The sequence below is a fragment of the Moschus berezovskii genome, chromosome 5 (assembly GCF_049115385.1).
Source record: "Moschus berezovskii isolate FMDL1 chromosome 5, NW_MosBer_1.0, whole genome shotgun sequence".
NCBI lineage: Eukaryota > Metazoa > Chordata > Mammalia > Artiodactyla > Moschidae > Moschus > Moschus berezovskii.
In genome coordinates, this window is record NC_142464.1 from 13,886,534 (window position 1) to 13,911,423 (window position 24,890).

The 24,890-nt window shown below is 38.2% G+C and overlaps 1 pseudogene; it reads right to left on the reverse strand.

The window, feature by feature from the left end:
* Positions 1-23,008: 23,008 nt before the first annotated feature.
* LOC129561819 (large ribosomal subunit protein uL4 pseudogene) lies at positions 23,009-24,279 on the reverse strand (annotated as a pseudogene).
* Between the last annotated feature and the right edge of the window lie 611 nt (positions 24,280-24,890).

A 24,890-nucleotide genomic window follows, 5' to 3' on the forward strand; every position in this document is an offset into this window, starting at 1 on the left:
CCTTGACGTACTCCTTTTCCTATTTGGAACCAGTCTGTTGTTCCATGTCCAGTTCTGACTGTTGCTTCCTGACCTGCATACAGGTTTCTCACGAGGCAGGTCAGGTGGTCTGGTATTCCCATCTCTTTCAGAATGTTCCACAGTTTATTGTGATCCACACAGTCAAAGGCTTTGGCATAGTCAATGAAGCAGAAATAGATGTTTTTCTGGAACTCTCTTGCTTTCTCCATGATCCAGCAGATGTTGGCAATTTGATCTCTGGTGCCTCTGCCTTTTCTAAATTAAGAAGAGGTGGCAAGAATACACAGAAGAACTGTACAAAATAGATCTTCACGACCAAGATAATCACGATAACGTGATCACTGACCTAGAGCCAGACATCTTGGAATGTGAAGTCAAGTAGGCCTTAGAAAACTTCACTACGAACAAAGCTAGTGGAGGTGATGGAATTCCAATTGAGCTATTTCAAATCCTGAAAGATGATGCTGTGAAAGTGCTGCACTCAATATACCAGTGAATTTGGATAACTCAGCAGTGGCCACAGGACTGGAAAAGGTCAGTCTTCATTCCAATCCCAAAGAAAGGCAATGCCAAAGAATGCTCAAACTACCACACAATTGCACTCATCTCACACGCTAGTAAAGTCATGCTCAAAATTCTCTGGAATGTCTATACAGAACACTAAAACTTTCATTATCAGCAGTAAAGCTCTTTCACTTTTGTATCATTTGTGTGTTTTCCAGAGTAGCACTTTCAATTTTCTTCAGGAGCTTTTCCTTTACATTCACAACATGGTTAACTGTTTGGTGTGAGAGGCCTACCTGTCAGCCGATCTTAGCTTTTGACCTGCCTACCTCACTAAGTTTTTGATTTGAAATGAGAGACATGCAATGCTTCCTTCCACTCGAACACTTCAAGGCTACTGGAGGGTTGTTAATTGGCCTACTTTCAATATTGTTGTGTCTCAGTGAACACAGGAAAGCCCTAGCAGAGGGCAAGTGACAGGGAACAATCAGTGCAGCAGTCAACACACTCACAGCATTTATTAATTTTGCAGCAGTGTCTGTGCTGTGACCTCATTTCTCTTATGGATTTAAGATGGGATGCTTTTTTCAGTGTGTTCAGTTTTTTGCTCTTTGGACAGGGTGGTAATTTCCAAGCTCCTTATGCAGAACTAGAGGTCCCTTAAACTTGATTATACTGACACAAAAATGTACCAAGTAACCAACAACACAGTAAAACTAGGAAAGATTTCTGTCATTCCAGAAAATTTTTATGCCCCCATTCAGTCAATTCCAATGCGCACAAGAAATGACTCTTTGTTTTTAATTTTTTATTTTATATTGGAGTATAGTTGATTAACAGTGTTCTTCAGGTGTACAGCAAAGTGGTTTAGTTACATATGTATCTGAAGTGAAGTGAAGTGAAGTCGCTCAGTCGTGTCCGACTCTTTGCGACCCCATGGACTGTAGCCTACCAGGCTCCTCCGTCCATGGGATTTTCCAGGCAAGAGTACTGGAGTCGGTTGCCATTGCCTTCTCCAGAGGATCTTCCCGACCCAGGGATGGAACCCAGGTCTCCCGCAGTGTAGGTAGACGCTTTACCGTCTGAGCCACAAAGGAAGCCCTTGTGGGATATAGTATCTATTCTTTTTCAAATTATTTTCCCATTTAGGTTGTTACATAATACTGAGCTGAGTTCTCTGCATTATTCAGTAGGTCCTTGTTTGTTATCCATTTAAAATATGGCAGTGTGTGTATGTCAGCCCCAAACTCCCTATCTTCTCCTCCCACCCATCTCCAACTTTTTATCACCGTAAGTTAATTTCACCTGTTACTGACATTCATGTAATGGAGTCCCAAGGTAACTTTTGTTTTGGGGATGGTGTATTTGGCTTCCTTCACTCAATATAATGTATTTGACATTCATCCATGTTGCTCTACATGCTAGTATTATATTCTTTTAAAAATACTATATCATTGCAAGAATATTGTATAGTGTGTTTATTCATCCTCATGTTGAGGATAGTGGTTATTTATCTTGCTATATGATTTAGTTATTTTTGTTAATTTTCAGTGTTAAGTTCACGTTGTTATGGACATTGTGAATATACCTTTTTGTGGATATAGTCTTAATTTCTCTACAATAAATTTCATTTCCAGATTATGAAATGTTTATTGGTCATTCATATATCTTCTTTTATAAGTATTTAATCTTCTCTCCCTTACTCAATTTTTATGAGCCAATTGTCTTTTAATTACTTCTAATTTGTTAAAATATTACATATTCTTGATACCATTCTTTAAGTATCTGTACCAAAATATCTTCCTGTCTGATCTTTCCTTTTTATTTCTCATCTATTATCTTTTCACGAGCTAAAGTGTTTAATTTTGATGAAGTCCTGTTTATCAGTTACTTTTAATAGTTAGTACATTTCACATCTCCTGTAAGTTACCTTTGCTAAACCCATGTCCTCAAATATGTTTTTCTTAGAAGATCTGTAGCTTTAGCTTTACTCCCTGTGTCTACAGTCCATTGTGAGATAATTACTGTATGGTAGAGGTATGATTGAAGTTCACATTTTCCCTGCAAATTTATTCTGGTGTGTCACATCATCTGTTGAAAATGTAGTTTATTTCCTTTCATTGAATTTGTTTGGGGCTTTGGTTTGAAAAATAATGAACACTGTAAATAGGAATGTTATTTCTGGATTTTCTGTTCCATTGTTGTCTTGTCTAATTTTATGCCAATGCCACAGTGTCATGATGAGTATAACTTTGTAATCAGTATTGAAATCTGATAAAGGCAATTCTACAACCTTGTTATTCTTTGAAAGGTTACTTTTCCTGTTTTAGGACCTTTCCCTTTTCCATACATACGTTAAATTAGATAACCACTGTTTACCAACACAAAGCCTGTTGAGATTTTGACTGAAATTTTATCACTTGTATAGAACGTGTGACATGTTTTATAGTTTTAACTATAAAAGTCTTGCATGTGTTTTTTTGGATTCAGTTAGTTTGCTGATGAAGGAGAAATATTGCTGACAGAACTGAAAAAGTCAACATTAGTAAGTCAGAAACATTTATAGCTGCTAATTATGTAAAAATCATCTTATTCTCAGTGAAGAAAAAAGGTTATACACAAGCATTCTCTCCAGAATGCTGTATCTAATTTTACAAAATAAATTTTCCCATTATATAAAATTTTGTATGATAAAAAATGGTTTTATGTGGACCTCGAAGAGAAATAAGATTTTCTTTTAAAATCATTTTCATGAATCATAGAGGCACTATTATTAAACAACTGTAGTTTAAATTGTCATTGTTTGGATCAACCAAGAGGTTGTTTTTTGACAACCAGCCTGCCTGTGGTCAGCTGAATTTAAATCCTCCCCTTTCATTATACATTGAAAAGAGGATATTTTTAATTGGATATTGAGAGACTGCATGTAGAATCTCAGGATTCTGAGAGTAAATGAGGCTTCCCTAGTTGATATATCTATGTAAACTGCCTCCATTAGCCATAACAATGAATGGTTAGCTCATATGAATTTTTACTGCTGAATTTGATCACAGTTCTCTCTAACTGATAATGTTCCTCAGCATTTCAGAGTTCCAAGTGCACCATAAACATGAATTTTCAATTGCTATAGAATGGTGGAATTATCATCTACTTTAATCTGCATTTGAATATTTATGGATGATGATATAGTTGGAGAAAATGATGATAGATTTATCCAAGTGTTAATCTTTTTAAAGTTTTACCCTGAAAAGCAAGAAATTACTTTGATATCCATTATTTTTCTTCTGAATTAATAGTAGGAGTTTCTCATCAGATTCATCTCATGCAAATTGGGTCATATATCATGTTAACCATTTACTCAACAAACATTTATGACTTATCCACTTCATTCCAGGCAATAAATGTCATTTTTCCTCTGCTTAGAGACTAGTGAGAAGAGACATAAAATAACCAAACCACAGATTAAACAGAATGTTGTTGGCTGGTGACATGAAGCAAATAGTTATGGGATTGAGATTCAGACAGAAGGGGGATTCTTTTTAGAGACTTGGGCCAAGTACATTTGCAACGAGACCTAAGTTACAGGGAAGAACTGACATATTTAGGTCAGGGAAACTGGCTTTTGGGCAGAAGAGAGAACTCTTAGAAGAGTTTTGAGCTTCAAACAAGTTTGATCTTTTTTTTTTTTTTTTTTAAGGTATAGATTTTATTCTGTGTTGTAGAAAGCATTTTGAATTCAAAGTTGAATTGAATTCAAAGTTTTCAATGAAAAGTAAGGTTTCAGTTGGTTGGCAAGATGAGTGGGTTTGAGAAATACTGAAATTTAAAAATAATGATTTTTAAAGTTAAGATAGGCAAGATGATGATACAGTAAAAAAACAACTGTCCTTTATACTCCCAGGTCAAATACAGTTCTGCTCCACATTGTCTTTGCTCAGGATCCATGCAGATCCACCGCTATCTGGCAATGCTGGTGATCATGCAGAATAAAAAGAGAACAGGTGAATCATGTGCTAATTTCTAATATTTCTGCTCAGAAGTGACACGTCACTTCCAATAACATTTTTTCATGAATCAATTCACCTAACCAAGCTTGATGTTTGTGTAACAGGAAAGTAATAATACCTTACCAAGATAGGAAAGAGTAGTTTTGAGTAATACAGTATACCAAATAAAACCTCATGTCACCAAAGTGCTTTGGTAATAAATTGCATTGTGATATATAAGATTATATGCTAAGTTGCATGTTGAAAGGCAACAAAATCTTAGTCACTGTACAAGAGTTGGATTTGATCTCATTCTTACAACTAATAAAAAATAAGTATATACTCAGGAAAATTATAGGCAATATCATCAACTTAAAAATCTACCACATAAAAGACTAATCTTTAAGAGTTTCATAAAATGCCAAGAGCTTTCCTATTTCTTCTGTTAGCAGAGACTCTGGAATTAGAAAGTTAAAGATCACATTTGGGAAATAAGGAAGTAAAAGGAATGTTACTCTAGAAGAAAACGAAAATGAAGAGAAAATATGACAGGGAAATGTAGATGTCTTTAATATGCTATTCCTCTTCCAGTGTGATATAGCTGCTAGGAACATGGCTATCCAGAATGGTGACCACATTTCTCATATTCCTTTTCAATTGAGTGTCGGTATATGGCGGAATTTTGGCTAATGTAAAGTAACTGGAAGTGTCTCATGACAGTTTCTAGAAACCTTAAAGAAAAGAAAAAAAAAAACAACAACAGAAGAAGCATCTACTCCTTTTATTCTTTCTTCTTTCTTTATTCCCTTCTATATGCAGGTGCTTCCCTAAACCATGAGGATGAGAGAGACATGCCAGGAATGATGGAGCAGTGAACTGGAAATATTGTGGTCCTTGTACCCACAAGCTTTAGATGACTTTCCTCTGAACCCATACTTATGTGCGAGCAAAATAAATCACTAACTTCTTTTTTTAAAAACATATCTAAAAGCAAAGAAACAATCCCATGTCAGAAATATATTTTATTTTACAGGAAAAAAATTAGTGTCAAAATTTATATATCAAGTGTTCTCAATTTTCTTTTTTTAACCCTTTTATTTATTATTATTTTTAAATAAGTGTTTTCAATTTTCAACTGTTTCCCTCTCTTACAGGTAAAAGGAACAGAATATGAGGTTATAGATCATTTTAACTTTAACTGCTGGGATGAACACTCAATTTAAGACATTTTCATATCTATACAGAATCAAAATGCAATGTTTTAATTGTCATTTAAAATAATCATAGTAATCATTGGCTTTCTTTATGTACAATATACTCTACATATATAATGACAATGATTAGACAGACTCACTGCATGATTGACAGCCAGTTCTGTGGTTCAGAGTCTTGAATCAGCCTTACTTTTATTTTTCTTACTCAATTCCTCAGAAAGAAAAACAGAAAGAACAAAATAAACCAGCAAATGCCTTCGAATAATAGCCTGTCTGGATGATTATATATAGAAACATATTGAAAGTTAGAATTACTCTCATTTCTGTCATGTTAGTATATTTTTATTTTCACAAGTAAAATGAACTGGTGGGGTTTGTGTAAGATAGGACAGTCTCCTGAAAAGATGAGCTATTTCATTAAAGAGAGAATTATAAAGAAAGATCTGGTTATACTAGTATTACTGAGTAGAGGCTACTTCATTCTGACTTTAACCAGTTTATCATTTTTCTGGGAATCAAATGGTAAATTTTAGCTCTTTTAAGTGTATGATTAATGCCTTGATAAATATTGATAAACAATTATATGAGGTATATAGCACAGTTAATTCTTTTCAGCTTTAAAATGGTAGCCTCCAGTTACAAATATCAAAGATAATTTCAGAATGCGATTTATGTTCTATTAATTTCAATCAGTCTCTCTGTGACTCATACATACACACATCTGCACATACCATAATTTCAAAAAGTCTTCCCAACTACAAAAAATTTATATGTACACTAAAACATGATCTGGACCTCCCTAGTGGATCAGCAGTAAAGGGGAGGTGATGGAATTCCAGTTGAGCTATTTCAAATCCTGAAAGATGATGCTGTGAAAGTGCTGCACTCAATATGCCAGCAAATTTGGAAACCTCACCAGTGGCCACAGGACTGGAAAAGGTCAGTCTTCATTCCAATCCCAAAGAAAGGCAATGCCAAAGAATGCTCAAACTACTGCACAATCACACTCATCTCACACGCTAGTAAAGTCATGCTCAAAAATCTCCAAACCAGGTGAACCATGAACTTCCAGATGTTCAAGCATGTTTTAGAAAAGGCAGAGGCACCAGAGATCAAATTGCCAACATCCGCTAGATCATAGAGAAAGCAAGAGAGTTCCACAAATACATCTATTTCTGCTTCATTGACTATGCCAAAGCCTTTGACTGTGTGGATCACAATAAAATGTGGAACATTCTGAAAGAGATGGGAATCCCAGACCACCTGACCTGCCTCTTGAGAAACCTGTATGCAGGTCAGGAAGCAACGGAACTGGACATGGAACAAAAGACTGGTTCCAAATAGGAAAAGGAGTATGTCAAGGTTGTATATTGTCACCCTGCTTATTTAACTTATATGCAGAGTACATCACGAGGAACGCTGGGCTGGAAGAAGCTCAAGCTGGAATCAAGATTGCTGAGAGAAATATCAATAACCTCAGATATGCAGATGACACCACCCTTATGGCAGAAAGTGAAGGGGAACTCAAAAGCCTCTTGATGAAAGTGAAAGAGGAGAGTGAACAGGTTGGCTTGAAGCTCAACATTCAGAAAACAAAGATCTTGGCATCTGGTCCCATCACTTCATGGGAAATAGATGGGGAAACAGTGGAAACAGTGTCAGACTATTTTTTTGGGCTCCAAAATCACTGTGGATGCTGATTGCAGCCATGAAATTAAAAGACGCTTACTCCTTGGAAGGAAAGTTATGACCAACCTAGATAGTATATTAAAAAGCTAAGACATTACTTTGCCAACAAAGGTCCGTCTAGTCAAAGGTATGGTTTTTCCAGTGGTCATGTATGGATGTGAGAGTTGGACTGTGAAGAAAGCTGATCGCTGAAGAATTGATGCTTTTGAACTGTGGTGCTGGAGAAGATTCTTGAGAGTCCCTTGGACTGCAAGGAGATCCAACCAGTCTATTCTAAAGGAGATCAATCCTGGGTGTTCATTGGAAAGACTGATGCTAAGGCTGAAACTCCAATACTTTGACCACCTCATGCGACGAGTTGACTCACTGGAAAAGACTCTGATGCGGGGAGGATTTGGAGACAGGAGGAGAAGGGGATGACAGAGAATGAGATGACTAGATGGCATCACTGACTTGATGGAGGTGAGTTTGAGTGAACTCCAGGATCTGGTGATGGACAGGGAGGCCTGGCGTGCTGTGATTCATGGGGTCGCAAACAGTCGGACATGGCTGAGTGACTGAACTGAACTGTTGCAAGAGACATGGATTTGATGCCTGAGTCGGGAAGATCCCCTTGGAGAAGGAAATGGTAACCCACTCTAGTATTCTTGGCTGGGAAATCCCATGAACAGAAGAGCCTTTTGGGCTGCAGGCTATGGAGTCACAAAGAGTCAGACGCAACTGAGACTAAACAACAACAAAACACATGTTTGGGCAGTTGAGTTCAGGAAGCAGAAACAGCCTTTTTGCTGCATTGGGGGGATATTTAGCCACTGAAAAGAAAAGGACGAATACAGCTGATTTTGAAAATTGACATTAATTTGGAATAACAATGGATGTTGGAGCTATTGTTAATATTGTTTCTTCTCCTAATTTTCCAATCTCCTTCCTCCTTCTCCTCTCCCTTCAGTTCCCCCACCTCACCTCTCCTTCACTTTTTCTTCCTCTACATCTTTATCTTTCTTTCTTTCTTCTACCCCTTTATCCTCTGATTTTCCTTTTTTCCTCTGCTCCTGGTCCTTCTTCCCCTTCTCTTCCCTTTACTCTCCATGTCTGTCACTCCTTTTTCTCAGTTTCTCCTAGTTTCTTTTTTCCCTATTTCTAAGAATTAAAATAGGCTAAGATTTAGATCACCTAATTAATGACATGCTGGCCCTGATATTTTTTGTGTATTGGGAGCATATGATTCTGACAGCTTGTTTTGTTCCTTTTTTCTCATTTAGAAATAAAATGTTGCATGATTAATTGCTATAAAATGTTTCACAGGCAGAGCACTAAGAGTTGGGGATTAGAAAATAAAAAGAAATAAGGATATAGGGTGTCTTAACTCTCGAAGCCTTTCACAGCATTTGATGCAATATTTTCATTACTGTGTTCCGAAATATGTATTTTGGCACAACATTTTTGTATTTCAAGTTAGTTATTTCATAAAGCTTGTCCCTTGTGTCTAGATGCATTTTTTCTCCTTAGCTCCAGGCAACTGCTTCAATTTCTGAGGCATAATAATACTTTCTCTTTCCTGTTTTTCTTCCTCGTAATTTTTAATAAATTTTCAGTTTAATGTTTATGCTATTCTTACTGAATCTTAATAAATTTGACATTTTCTTACTAACACACATGCATACTCTCTAATCTTCCTTCACAGGCCAAAACAAATCTGTTGTAAAGAAGAGAAAACCTCCAAATCCCAGAACTCTTCTTTTTAGCAGATGTTCCCCAAATGCTAGAATATGTTCAAGTAAGTTAGATACTTAAAAAATTCCCTTGTCTAAATGACTAATAATATATATGAAAATAAAACAATGATATTGATGTGAAGGGATCTGCTTAGGTGCAGAGTGCTGTGACTTGAACACAGATACGTGACAAATTTTCTTTCACCATCATCCCATTCTTAGCACTTCTCTTCTGGGTGAATGACAGGATCGTATCTTCTTCACCTGAGTTCCAGCTTGCCACTGATTGCTGTAGGTTTAGAAGTCTGTCTTAATCAAGATATTTTACAATATCCTCCTAAAGAATCTGCCTGCAATGAAGGAGACCCGGTTTCGATTCCTGGGTCAGGAAGATCCCCTGGAGAAGGGAATGGCAACCCACTGCAGTGTTCTTGCCTGGAAAATCCCATGGACAGAGAAGTCTGGTGGGCTACAGTCCATGGGGTCACAAGAGTTGGACTTAGTGACTAAACTACCACCACCACCTGGTATTTTTTGGGCTTCCCTCATAGCTCAGTTAATAAGGAATCTGCCTGCATTGCAAGAGACCCTGGTTCGGTTCCTGGATCAGGAAGATCTGATGGAGAAGGGAAAGGCTACCCACTCCAGTATTCTGGCCTGGAGAATTTCATGGACTGTATAGTCCATGGAGTCATGAAGAGTCAGACACAACTGAACGACTTTCACCTTCACTTTCTTGGTATTTTTAGTGTAGAGACTAACAAAATAAAAACTATTTCCCAAGATTTCAGCAAAGATTTCAGTTAAAGCTTAGGTTCCACCAGCAAAATATATTCACATACTTGATTTTGATGCTGAGTTAAGTGGTGATTGTTATTCAGTCACTAAGTCATGTCTAACTCTTTGTGACCCAATGGACTGCAGCATGCCAAACTTCCCTGTCCTCACCATCTCCCCAAATTTGCCCAAACATAGGCTTCCCTGGTGGCTCAGATGGTAAAGGAGACCTGGGTTTGATCCCTGGGTGGGGAAGATTCCCTTGGGAAAGTGTATGGCAACCCACTCCAATACTCTTGCTTGGAGAATCCCCAAGGGCAGAGGAGTCTGGCAGGCTACCGTTCATGGGGTCACAAAAAATTGGACATGACTGAGTGACTAAGCACACACAGCATGTCCTTTGAGTAGGTGATTCCATCCAACCATCACATCCTCTGTCACCCTTTTCTCTTCCTGCGCCAATCTTTCCCAAATCAAGGTCTTTTCCAGTGAGTTAGCTCTTTGCATCAGGTGAACAAAGTATTGAAGCTTCAGCATCAATCCTTACAATGAATATTCAGGATTGATTTTAGGATGGATTGGTTTGATCTCCTTGTTGTCCAAGGGACTCTGAAGAGTCTTCTAGCATCAATTCTTTTATGCTCAGGCTTCTTTATGGTCCAACTCTCACATCCATACATGACTGCTGGAAAAACCATAGTTTGACTATACTGACCTTTGTTGGCAAAGTAATGTCTCTACTTTTTCATATGCTGTCTAGGTTGGTCAAAATGTTTCCTCCAAGGAGCAAGCATCTTTTAATTTCGTGTTTACAGTCACCATCTGCAGTGATTTTTGAGCCCCAGAAAATAAAGTCTGCCACTGTTTCCCCATCTGTTTGCTATGAAATGATGGTACCGGATGCCATGATCTTCATTTTTTGAATGTTGAGTTTAAGCCAGCATTTTAATTCTCCTCTTTCACTTTCACCAAGAGGCTCTTTAGTTCCTCTTTGCTTTCTGTCATTAGGGTGGTTGTATCTGCATATCTGAGGCTGTTGCTATTTCTCACCTCACTTAATATCTTGATTAAAGTAGCTTTTTCTCCTTAAAATAGTTTGAGATATTTTTGTCACCTGCAACTGAGATCTGCTTGATAATTTTTGATACCAGAAATGGTTATAAGTCATGTTTCTTCCGATTTGAGATCTGGAAAATCAAGACTTTGTTTGGGACTTTGTTGTGTCCCAGTGAAATAATGATCTTGAAAGGTAGAACACTGGTAGTCTCTTGTATGCTATAGCAAAAGTTTCTCCCTCATCAGAGGACATGCACAAAGTATACTGAACTCAAATCAGTTCTAGAAGCATGAGCAGGAAGTTTTCGGCTAAAATGCTGAATCTCTTATCCCACACCTGTGCCTTACAGGATGTTCATTTTGGCAAGTTGACCCATTTGTTGTTGTTTTTCTTCATAACGTGTTGACAGCTGCTTGTGTTTGATAAAGCAGTATTGTGCCTCTCAGAATTATTACCCAAAAGGCAGTGGGGAGGGGAGTACTCAGTGACACAACTCAAAGTTGTGATTATCCTCTCTCCCTGGAAGGGGATAAGACACAAGATATAATTCTACATCGTTAGCCTGATGGACTGACCAGATGGTCAAAGAATTAGAAAGAACATGATTGGAGAACTTGTGAGAAGAGTTACAAGGATGAATTTTTGCCAGAGTGTAGTTTATTTCTTTTTCATGTGAATGCTCATGAAAGAGCTCACACTGTAGCAATGGTGCTCAGTAATAACATAGAGAGGTGATTCATGTGGGGGATGAGTTAGCCTCTTTCTGCGTTGCTTCTAAGGGTGGGCTTATGATCTAAAAGGCAATGATGTTAGAGATGGATGTTATATATAAGTTTAAAAATGTAGATGTTTACCTTAGCAAGCTTAATCGGACTGATGGGTTGCTAAGCAAAATCTACCAGAGAGAAATGATGAGTCCCATTTTCCTGTGTGGAGGACTGAGAGAGGAAGATGCTGTCAGGTTGGGGGGAGGGGTTGGAATTGCCCATCTTAGCATCATTTCATAGGACTTTTCAGAGATAAGTATATTGTAAGTTAACATGGCATGAGCTGTTGCCAGAGATACCAGAGTCTCCTTCCACCCAGCACTGCCTCCCCATAGAGGCTCCAGGATGCCAGAACACAGACGCTGCCACCACCTTGAGAGAGCAAGCCCTGAGCATTTGGAGTGGGAGCACTGACTCAAGGCCATGGACTACGAGAGAAATAACCCTATGGAGTATCAAATAGTGAGAACTCCCACAAAGAAAACCACTTGAATACAAGACCCAGCATCACCCAACCACCCAGTAGCACCCTGTGCATGATGACTCATTTAAACAAGAAACAAATAAAAAATACAAACCCAATCATCAGCAAACAAGATTGCCACCTCACTCAGACTGGCCCATTAGAGGAAAAACAACATCAACAACAACAACAAAAAAAACTCAGCATAAATCTCACCCTATATGAAGCTTACACAAACCACTGCACCAACTTTAGGAGGGCAAAAGCCAAAAGGAAGAAGGAATACAACCTTGAACCCTGGAAAAAGAGATTATCAAACACAGTAAGTTTTAAAGAAATAATGAAAAGGCAGAGAAATACTGCACAAATGAAGGAACAAACTAGAAACACAGAATTCCAAATAAATGAAGAGGAGATAGGCAAACTACCTGAAAAAGAATTCAGAATAATGATAGTAAAGATGATCAAAAACCTTGGAAACAGAATGGAGAAAATGCAAAAATCAATTAACAAAGACCTAGAAGAATTAAAGAATAAACACACAAACAACACAATTATTGAAATTAAAAATACTCAAGAAGGAATCAATAGCAGAATATCTGAAGCAGAAGAATGAAACAACAAGCAGGAGATAAAATGGTGGGAAAAAGTTCTGAAGAACAACATAAAATAAAAAGAATGAAAAGAACTGAGGAGAGTCTTAGAGACCTCTGGGAAAATATCAAATACAGCAACATTTGAATTATAGGGGTCCCAAAAGAAGAAGAGAAAAAGAAAGGGTATGAGAAAAATTTTGAAGATATTATCGATGAAAATTTCCCCAACATGGAAATGGAAATAGTCAATCAAGTCCAAAAGGCGCAAAGAGTCCCATACAGGATAAACCCAAGGAGAAACATGCCAAGACACATACTAATCAAACTAGCAAAGATTAAACACAAAGAAAGAATACTAAAAGCAGCAAGGGATGCAAGGATACTTCAATATACAAGGGTTCTTAAGTATATGCAGATCAATCAATGTGATACAACATATTAACAAATTGAAAGATAAAAATCATATGATAATCTCAATAGATGCAGAAAAAGCCTTGACAAAATTCAGCTCTTCAAAAAATGGGCATATAAATAACCTACTTCAACATAGTAAAGGCCATATATGATAAGCCTACAGCAAACATTATTCTCAACAGTGAAAAACGGAAAGCATTCCTCCTAAGATCAGGAACAAGACATGGGTGTCCACTTTCACCACTATTATTCAACATAGTTTTGGAAGTCCTAGCTACAGAAATCAGAAAAGAAAAAGAAATAAAAGAAATCCAGATCAGAAAAGAAGAAGCAAAGCTCTCACTGTTTGCAGATGACATGATACTGTACCTAGAAAGCCCTAAAGATAAATTACTAAAGCTAATCAGTGAATTTAGCAAAGTCTCAGGATACAAAATCAATATACAGAAATCACTTGCATTTCTATATAGTGATAATGAAAAATCAGAAAGAGTATTTAAGGAATCAATCCCATTCACCACTGCAACAAAAGAATAAAATATCTAGGAATAAACTTACCTAAGGAGACAAAATAACTGCAGAAAACTATAAGATAATAATGAAGGAAATCAAAGATGACATAAACAGATGGAGAGATATGCAATGTTCCTGGGTAGGAAGAATCAATATTGTGAAAATGACTATACTACCAAACACAATCTACACATTCAATGCGATCCTTATGAAATTACCAATGGCATTTTTCACAGAACTAGAAAAAAAGATTACACAGTTCTAATTACACAGACCCCAAATAGCCAAAGGAGTCTTGAGAAAGAAGAATGGAGCTGGAGGAATCAACCTTCCTGGCTTCAGATGGTACAACGAAGTTACAGTCATGAAGACAGTATAGTATTGGCACAAAAATAGAAATATAAACCAATGGAACCAGATAGAAAGTCCAGAAATAAACCCATGCACCTATGGGTACCTTATTTTTGACAAAGGAGGCAAGAATATAAAATGGGGCAAAGACAGCCTCTTCAATAAATGGTGCTGGGAAAAGTGGACAGCTAGATGTAAAAGAATGAAATTAGAACACTTCTTAACATCAAACACAAAGATATAATCAAAATGGATTAAAGACTTCAATGTAAGAACAGAAACTATAAAACTCTTAGAGGAAAACAGGAAGAACACACGATGACATAAATCAAAGCAAGATCCTCTATGACCCATCTCCTAGGGTAACAGAAATCAAAACAAAAGTAAACAAGTGGGACCTGATTAAACTTGAAAGCTTTTGCACACCAAAGGAAACTATAGGCAAGGTGAAAAGACAACACTCAGAATGGGAGAAAATAATAGCAAGTAAAACAACTGACAAAAGATTAATTTCCAAAATATACAAGCAGTTCATACAACTCAATGCCAGAAAAACAAGCAACCCAATATAAACAGATATTTCTCCAAAGAAGACATACAGATGGCTAACAAACACATGAAAAGATGCTCAGAATTGCTCTTATTAGAGAAATGCAAATAAAAACTACAATAAGATATCACCTCACACCAGTCAGAATGGCCCTCATCAAAAAGTCTATGAACAATAAATGCTGGAGAGGATGTAGAGAAAAGGAAACACTCTTGCACTGTTGGTGGGAATGTAAATTGATACAGCCACTATGGAAGATGGTATTCAGATTCCTTAAAACCTAGGAATAAAACCACCAAGTGACCCAGCAGTCCAAATCCTAGGCATGTACCCTGAGGAAAATAAAATTGAAAAGGACACATGTATCCCATTGTTCATTGCAGGACTATTTACAATAGTTAGAACGTGGAAGTAACCTAGATGTTCATCGACAGATGAAAGGAGAAAGAAGTAGTGGTACATATATACTATGGAATATTCAGTTGGATTCAGTTCAATCACTCAGTCGTGTCAGACTCTCTGCGACCCCATGAATCACAGCATGCCAGGCCTCCCTGTCCATCACCAACTCCCGGAGTACACTCAAACTCATGTCCATCGAGTCGGTGATGCCATCCAGCCATCTCATTCTCTGTTGTCTCCTTCTCCTCCTGCCCCCAAACCCTCCCAGCATCAGAGTCTTTTCCAGTGAGTCAACTCTTTGCATGAGGTGACCAAAGTATTGGAGTTTGAGCTTTAGCATCAGTCCTTCCAATGAACACCCAGGTCCGATCTCCTTTAGAATGAACTGGTTGTATCTCCTTGCAGTCCAAGGGACTCTCAAGAATCTTCTCCAGCACCAAAGTTCAAAAGCATCAATTCTTCGGCAATCAGCTTTCTTCACAGTCCAACTCTCACATCCATACATGACCACGGGAAAAACCATAGCCTTGACTAGATGGACCTTTGTTGGCAAAGTAATGTCTCTGCTTTCTAATATACTATCTAATATACTATCTAATATACTATCTAGTATATCTAATATACTATCTATACTATATATACCAGATAGTATATATATAATGATCATAACTTTCCTTCCAAGGAGTAAGCGTCTTTTAATTTCATGGCTGCAATCAGCATCAGCAGTGATTTTGGAACCCAAAAAATAAAGTCTGACACTGTTTCCACTGTTTCCCCATCTATTTGCCATGAAGTGATAGGACCAGATGCCATGATCTTAGTCTTCTGAATGTTGAGCTTCAAGCTAACCTTGTCACTATCCTCTTTCAATTTTATCAAGAGGCTCTTTAGTTACTCTTCACTTTCTGCCATAAAGGTGGTGTCATCTGCATATCTGAGGTTATTGATATTTCTCCCAGCAATCTTGATTCCAGCTTGTGCTTCTTCCAGCCCAGCATTCCTCATGATGTACTCTGCATAAAGTTAAATAATCAGGGTGACAATATATAGCCCTTGCGTACTCCTTTTCCTATTTGGAACCAGTCTGTTGTTCCATGTACAGTTCTGACTGTTGCTTCCTGACCTGCATACAGGTTTCTCAAGAGGCAGGTCAGATGGTCTGGTATCCCCATTTCTTTCAGAATTTTCCACATTTATTGTGATCCACACAGTCAAAGGCTTTGGTATAGTCAATAAAGCAGAAATAGAATGTTTTCCTGGAACTCTCTTGCTTTTTCCATGATCCAGCGGATGTTGGCAATTTGATCTCTGATTCCTCTGCCTTTTCTAAAACCAGCTTGAACATCTGGAAGTTCACGGTTCATGTATTGCTGAAGCCTGCCTTGGAGAATTTTGAGCATAACTTTACTAGTGTGTGAGATGAGTGTAATTGTGGGGTACTTTGAGCCTTCTTTGGCATTGCCTTTCTTTGGGATTGGAATGAAAACTGACCCTTTCCAGTCCTGTTGCCATTGCTGAGTTTTCCAAATTTGCTGGCATATTGAGTGTAGCACTTTCACAGCATCATCTTTCAGGATTTTAAATAGCTCTACTGGAATTCCATTACTTCCACTAGCTTTGTTCATAGTGATGCTTTCTAAAGGCCACTTGACTTCACATTCCAAGATGTCTGGCTCTAGGTGAGTGATCAGACCATCGTGATTATCTTGGCGGAGAAGATCTTTTTTGTACAGATCTTCTGTGTATTCTTGCCACCTCTTCTTAATATCTTCTGCTTCTGTTAGGTCCAAACCATTTCTGTCCTTTATTGAGCCCATCTTGGCATGAAATATTCCCTTGGTATCTCTTATTTTCTTGAAGAGCTCTCTAGTCTTTCCTATTCTGTTTTTTTCCTGTATTTCTTTGCATTGATCACTGAGGAAGGCTTTCTTATCTCTCCTTCCTATTCTTTGGAACTCTGCATTCAAATGGGCATATCTTTCCTTTTCTCCTTTGCTTTTCAGTTTTCTTCTTTTCACAGCTATTTGGAAGGCCTCCTCAGACAAACATTTTGCTTTTTTGCATTTCTTTTCCATGGGGATGGTCTTGATCCCTGTCTCCTGTACAATGTCACGAACCCCCGTCCATAGTTCATCAGGCACTCTATCTATCAGATCTAGTCCCTTAAATCTATTTCTCACTTCCACTGTATAATCATAAGCGATTTGATTTAGGTCATATCTGAATGGTCTAGTTGTTTTCCTTACTTTCTTCAATTTAAGTCTGAATTTGGCAACAAGTAGTTCATGATCTGAGGCACAGTCATCTCCCGTCTTGTTTTTGCTAACTGTATAAAGCTTCTCCATCTTTGGTGGCAAAGAATATAATCAATCTGATTTTGGTGTTGGCCGTCTGGTGATGTCCATGTGTAGAGTCTTCTCTTGTGTTGTTGAAAGAGGGTGTTTGCTATGACCAGTGTGTTCTCTTGGCAAAACTCCATTAGACTTTGCTCTGCCTCATTCTGTACTCCAAGGCCAAATTTGCCTGTTACTCCAGCTGTTTCTTGACTTCCTGCTTTTGCATTCCAGTCCCCTATAATGAAAAGGACATCTTTTTTGAGTGTTAGTCCTAAAAGGTCTTGTAGGTCTTCATAGAACCATTCAACTTCAGCTTCTTCAGCATTACTGGTTGGGGCATAGGTTTCAATTACTGTAATATTGATTGGTTTGCCTTGGAAACGAACAGAGATCATTCTGTTGTTTTTGTGATTGCATCCAAGTCCTGCATTCAAGACTCTTTTCTTGACCATGATGGCTACTCTATTTCTTCTAAGGGATTCCTGCCCACAGTAGTGGATATCATGGTTATCTGAGTTAAATTCACCCGTTAAAGTCCATTTTAGTTCGCTGATTCCTAGAATGTCGACGGTCACTCTTGCCATCTCCTGTTTGACCACTTCCAATTTGCCTTGATTCATGGACCTAACATTTCAGTTTCCAATGCAATATTGGTCTTTATAGCATTGGACCTTGCTTCTATCACCAGTTAAATCCACAACAGGGTGTTGTTTTTGCTTTGGCTCCATCCCTTCATTCTTTCTGGATTTATTTCTCCACTGATCTCCAGTACTACACTGGGCACCTACTGACCTAGGGAATTCCTTTTCAGTATCCTATCATTTTGCCATTTCATGCTGTTCATGGGATTTTCAAGGTAAGAATACTGAAGTGGTTTGCCATTCCCTTCTCCAGTGGACCACATTATGTCAGACCTCTCCACCATGACCAGCCCATCTTGGGTGGCTCCACATGGCATGGCTTAGCACTCAGCCATAAAAAGGAACACATTTGAGTCAGTTCTAATGAGGTGAATGAACATAGAGTCTGTTATACAGAGTGAAGTAAATCATAAAGAGAGAGATAAATATCGTATCAGTTCAGTTCAGTTCAGTCGCTTAGTCGTGTCCAACTCCCCGTGACCCCATGAATCACATCACGCCAGGCCTCCCTATCCATCACCAACTCCCGGAGTACAATCACACTCACATCCACAGAGTCGGTGATGCCATCCAGCCATCTCATTCTCGGTCGTCCCCAACCTTTCCCAGCATCAGAGTCTTTTCCAGTGAGTCAACTCGTCGCATGAGGTGGCCAAAGTATTGCAGTTTCAAGCATATATCAGGAATTTAGAAAAATGGCACCGAAGAATTTATTTGCAGGGCAGCAGTGGAGAAACAAACTTAGAAAATAGACTTATGGACATGGGGAGAGGAGAGGAGAGGGTGACATGTATGGAAAGAGTAACATGGAAACTTCCATTACCATATGTAAAATAGACAGCCAACAGGAATTTGCTGTTTGGCTCAGGAAACTCAAAGAGGGGCTCTGTATCAACCTGGAGGGGTGGAATGGGGAGGGAGATTGGAAGGAGCTTCAAAAGGGAGAGGATATATGTATACCTATGGCTGATTCCTGTTGAGGTTTGTCAGAAAACAAAAAAAATTCTGTAAAGCAATTATCCGTCACTTAAAAAATGAATAAATTAAAAAAAATGATGAGTCCCTGATATAACATTATAGGCTATAGATAACAGCCTTGTGGCATGTCAGTTTTATTAAGCCTTTTCCACCATGGAGAAAGCATTTATTTCCTACCAGTAGAATAGCTTCTTATTCTTTAAGTGGGTTTTCTTTCCCATCTTGTTACAGTTCAGCTATCATTTCCTGCCACCCCCGCATTTATTGTATGCTTTATTGTCACTGGACATGAGTATGACTCACTTTTTAAAATTTATTTGTTAATCAGGGGAAAACTGCTTTACAGTTTTGCGTCAATTTCTCATTTTGTGGAGATTAGCTTGCTTTTTTGGAAGGCTGAACTTTTCTGCCAGTGTTCAGAACATGTTCTATAGTTGTTTGACATGAAGATATACTTTTGATGTATTTGTGGGTAGGAAGGTGATTTCCTGATATCACTTCTCTGCCATCTTCAAGACTCACTTTTAATCTAAAAAGATTAAGTTGTGGGCCTGCTCCAGGAAGATGTGACCCAATCTTACTGTAAATTTGATCACCTCGAAGTAGCTGAGCTTTTCAGGAAAGTGGTATAGTCTCTTGGAGACACAGTGACAATATCAGTCTTATTTCCTGCATAATCATGAGTCTTAAAACAAGCAGTGAAATGAAAGTGACAGCTTTTCCTATTAAATCTAGTGACTATCAGTCATGAAAACTTTAAGGGGGGATGTCATTTTGTTGACCGTCAGTCAGTCCTGTTTATCAAAGGGAAAGAAAACTGCTGTTGCATAATTAGACAGAGGAAGTATGTCTGCAACCCAGGAATCATCACATCCTTTAACTGTCACATACAGTAATAAAAGGTAGTATGTGCACGTATATGTGTGTGTGTGTATGCATGCGTGCACATGTGTACTCAGTCATGTCAGAGTCTTTGCAGCCCCATGGACTATAGGCCACCAAGCTCCTCTGTCTATTTAAAAATGGAATAGAAACTCAGATATAGAAAACAGACTTATGGACACAGAGGGTGCAGGAGAAGGTGGGACGAATAGAGATAGTATCATATATACTTTTGGGAAGATCCCCTGGAGGAGGGCATGGAAACCCACTCCAGTATTCTTGCTTGGAGAATCCCCTTGGACAGAGAAACCTGGCGGGCTACAGTCCATGGAGTCACAAAGAGTCGGACACGATTGAGCAACTAAACGTGCACGCGCGCGCACACACACGTGTGTCAAATAGATAGCTAGCAGGAAGAAGCTGCGTAACACAGGAGCTCAGCTTGGAGCTCTGTGTTGACTTACAGGGGTGGGATGGGGTGGTGGAAGGGAGGCTTAAGAGAGGGAGGGGATATATGTGCACTTACAGCTGATTCACGTTGTGGTACAGCAGAAACCAACACAACACTGTAAAACAATCATCCTCCAATTAAAAATAAATTTAAAAAATTAAAAAGAAAATGCTGCAGTGGGTTGCCATTTCCTACTCCAGGGGATCTTTCCAATCCAGGGATGAAATTTGCATCTCTTGTGTCTCCTGCATTGGGAGGTGGATTTTTTTTTTACCACTGCACCACCTGGGAAGTCAATAAAAAGTAGTAAAAGGCTTCAGAAAATAATGCAGGAACATCCACTGAGAGACATTTTTAAGGAATGAATGTTTTTCTTCTCTCGCCAAGTGAAGACATCTGAGGAGAGGAGGAACATGTAATTTTAATGGAGAAAGAAAGTTATAAATAAGAACTATAACCTTTTGACATAAGGATGAAGGAACAAGCTGTATAGGAAAGTGATAGCCACATTTGTCTGTCTGTCCTTATGTCTCTTTCTGTCTCCCTCTCTCTTTCCTTTCTCTGAGGTTTAAGTGTGTGTGTGTATTCATGTACGTGAGAAAAAGAAAAGAGAGAAACTGTGTAATATAGAATCTACCTATCAAGAGCATGTATACTATATATGTGTCACATAAATTTAAAATTGGGTACACAGGTTAAGGATTGTTAAGAGGGGACTCTGAAGTAAAGGAACATAAATATTATTCAGAAATGCATGCACTGCCTGGGAAATTGGGTCCCTCCTTTTAGGAAGTGTGTGATAGTGTTTTATAAAGTATGGTTGGTTGTAGTATTTTTAAGCTGCAACATGTTATTACTGTTTTTGTACAGGTTAACAATAGGAAGAAGTCTGTGAGTCCTACTGAATAAGCAGAGATGGGAACTGTCCATAGATTAGATGGGTTTTCACCTGTCCCCACCCACTTCTGGTGTGCCATCTTGTATTGCAAGTCCTGGAAAGGTAAACGTAAGATACTCTATAACTAGGATTCCACACGTGTGATTTGTACTCATCAATCATATGCACTGACGTAAGACTTGAGTTTGGAAACTAGTTGTGAGAGAAATGGCTACATGCGGGCCATTCTTTTTGCTAGCAGGAAGCAGCCGGCCAGTGTGACAACGGGGCCAACAGTCCTGCCATCATCTCCTGATATGTTTGTGGAGACAATGTTCATTGTTTTCCACATTCTTAATTGTTAGAATCTTGGATTTCTTGTAGAAAATTTTAAAAATACTGAAATTAATTACCAGAATACAAATGACTTTTGTTCATATTGCTCTTATGCTTTGCTTTTCAGTGAGTGATATTAAAAAATAGATTCCTTATGAAGCTGTTCTTTTCATTGATATGAAGTTTCATTTACCTTGTGTATATTTTCTTATATAACATCTTGCCAAGTGTGAATTCATCTAAAATATTGGGTTGGCCAAAAAGTTCGTTTGGGTTTTTCAGTGAGATATTATGGAAAATCTCAAACGTTTTGGTCAACCCAATATTTATCAACAGTCCCCTGGTGGCTCGAACCTTGAACAAAAGTTGTGAATATTATACTTTACAGGCATAACTTGTTTTATTCCACTTTGCTTTATTGAACTTTACAGATACTGTGCGTTTTACAATTTGAAGGTTTTTGGCAACCCTGCCTCAAGCAAGCCTTGTTGGTGCCATTTTCCCAAAAGCATTTGCTTTCTTTGTATCTCTATGTCACATTTTGGTAATTATCACAGCATTTCAAGCCATCCACTGATAAAAGATTATGACTTGTTGAAGGCAAGAAGTTCGATAGTATTTTTTAGCAAGAAAGTATTTTAAAATTAAGATATACATTTGTTTGTATAGCTATAATGCTACTGCACTCTTAATAGAATACAGTAGAGCATAAAATAACTTTTATATGTGTGGGGAAACAAAAAAAGATCTGTGATTCCCTGTTTGTTATACTTGCTTTATTGCAGTTGGTAGGGAACAGAATCTATATCTCTGAGGTATACCTGCAATTAGGTCGAATGTCTATTGCTTTAGAAAGCAGTAACTTCTGTGATCAAAAGCAGATTAGCTTTTAAAAGCATGATGCTCACTATTTACTTTTAGCTTCTTTATTTACATAATTGTATTATGGATGAAATAAAAATGTCACTATTTATATAATGTTTAAAAATGTTTATATAATGTTTAAATGTTTAAAAAATTAGGTTTAAATATCACTGTATAATATAAAGTGCTTTTCTATACAATCACTTTGAGTTTTTGTGGATTACAGACCGGTGAAATTCTAAGTATATGTAAATATCATGTGTATTTTACAAGATAAAAAAATAATAAAGTTCAAGAAGCTTCTGTCCAACACCTAAGTCATAAAGCTTGAGAGTCTTCAGAGGATGTTTTACCATTTTAATAAAAATTTTCAGGTTTAATTAAACAAACTACTTATCTTCTCACAACTTTAAAATGCATCAAAAATTATTTATGTATAATAAGCACAAGTAGTTAGAAGTTCATGATTTATCTAAGTTGCATTATAGAAATAATTGATATTTTAAATAAAATTTTTATTTATTTTTATTTTTTTCATGTTTCTCATTGCCCCTTTTTTCAGGTCTTTATTCAAAATCAGCTGTCCAAAATGATTTGCCATTTATGGAATAAGCAAATTTAAGTTTATGCCGCAGCCTTTTTTTCCTCTGAGGTGGGTTTCTTTTCTGTGGGCTTCTTTTCAGCTGCTGGTTTCTTGGTCCCTGCAGCCTTTTTTCCCACCACAGGCTTCTTCAGCTTCTTATCGCCAGCAGCCTTCTTTTCTTTGTTTCCCACCACAGGCTTCTTGTCTTGAATCCCCTTCTGATCTGATTTGGCTTCTAGTGCTGCTGCTGCCTTATCCATGCGGATTTTGTGGTTCTTGGCCTGTCGAAGAATGGTGTTCCGGCGCATGGTCTTTGCGTATGGGTTAAGCTTCAACATGATTCTCAGGTTTTTCAGTGGGTTCTTCTTCAGGACTCTGCGATGAATCTTCTTGCGTGGTGCTCGGAGTGCTCTTTGGATTTCTGGGCTTTTCAAGATTCTGCTAAGGTCTGTATTGAGCATCTTGTGCATGGGGAGGTTGTAGTTACTCTTGAGGGAGGCTGCTTTACACCAAGTGCCATACAGCTCATCTAACTTTTGCAAAGCACTTTCAGTCCAAATGCAGAAATGTCCCACATGACCACCAGGAGCAAGTTTCAAAATGTTCAGCCTGCTTACATTAAGCAGAGTAGTTCCAGGGATGTTTCTGAAGTCCTTGATGATACCATTGTCCTCATTATAGATGATGCAGGGTCCCCTGCGCTGGATACAGCGACGGTTTCTCATTTTACCTTTGCGAGCTCTCATTCGCTGAGAGGCGTAGAACTTTTTGATATCATTCCAGGCCTGAAGTTTCTTCAGAAGCAAAACAGTCTCCTTGGTCTTCTTGTAGCCTTCAACTTTGTCTTCCACCACCAAAGGCAGTTCAGGAACTTCCTCTATTCGATGACCTTTAGACATGACCAGCGCTGGTGAGGCTGAGGCAGCCGGTGCAGAGCAGATGGCGTATCGCTTCTGCGTTGTATTCATTCTGCGGTGCCAACGTCGCCAGGTCTTGGTTGGTGCAAACGTGTGGCCCCCACGACACATATTTCCAAAAGCACCCTGACCAGAACGGTGAGTACCGCCACCTCGAGCCCTGGGAATTCGAGCCACAGCTCTGCCGGTACCCCAAGACTCAGCACTGGTTTGATGACCTGCTACTTCACTGACAGCATAGGGTTGTCTGTTTTTTTTTTGCGGAAGTTGGTGTGAACTAAGTTAACAATATTGGGCCGAATGGGAGCCTTGAATACAGCAGGCAAAGTGACATTTTTGCCAGAGGACTCCCCCTTTTTGGAGTACACTGATAGCAGTGGATGAGCACACGCCATGGCGGGGAGAGGAGGAGGCCATGCTTCTCTCAACCCGGCGGCTTCCACAGGAAAAGCAGATTTTATTTTTATTTTTAGTATTTAGATAGATAATAAATATTTTTAACTTGTCTCAAGGATATTATTATGTGGGTTATAGAGGATTTTTCTATCACATTGAAAAGTGATTTTTAAATGTGATTTATGACTGTACCAAAACCATCTGGTCTTGCCTTTTTTCCCAATAATATTAAAAAAATCACATACCCAGGTAGATGAACTATTGACCTATTATGGTTTGGAAGTGTTCATACATTTTTATCCGGCTAATTTTGTTACTCCCTACAGAATCCTTTTGGTAAATACTGAGCAGTCATTGCCTCTGTAATGAAGTGTATCTAGGCAAATAGGTAGGTAGTGCAGAAGTTTGATACATAGATACATTTAAAATATCTACACAGAGACTGGCTTATGGGGCAATTATGTTTTCCACTATCAATAATTTATTGTTGCTTTATTATAGTGGAACCTGACATACTGCATGGAAAATATAAACACCAAGATTCAGATATATTTCCTTAATGACCTTATAGCACCTGCCATGAAACAGATGTTCAATAAGTGTGAACTGA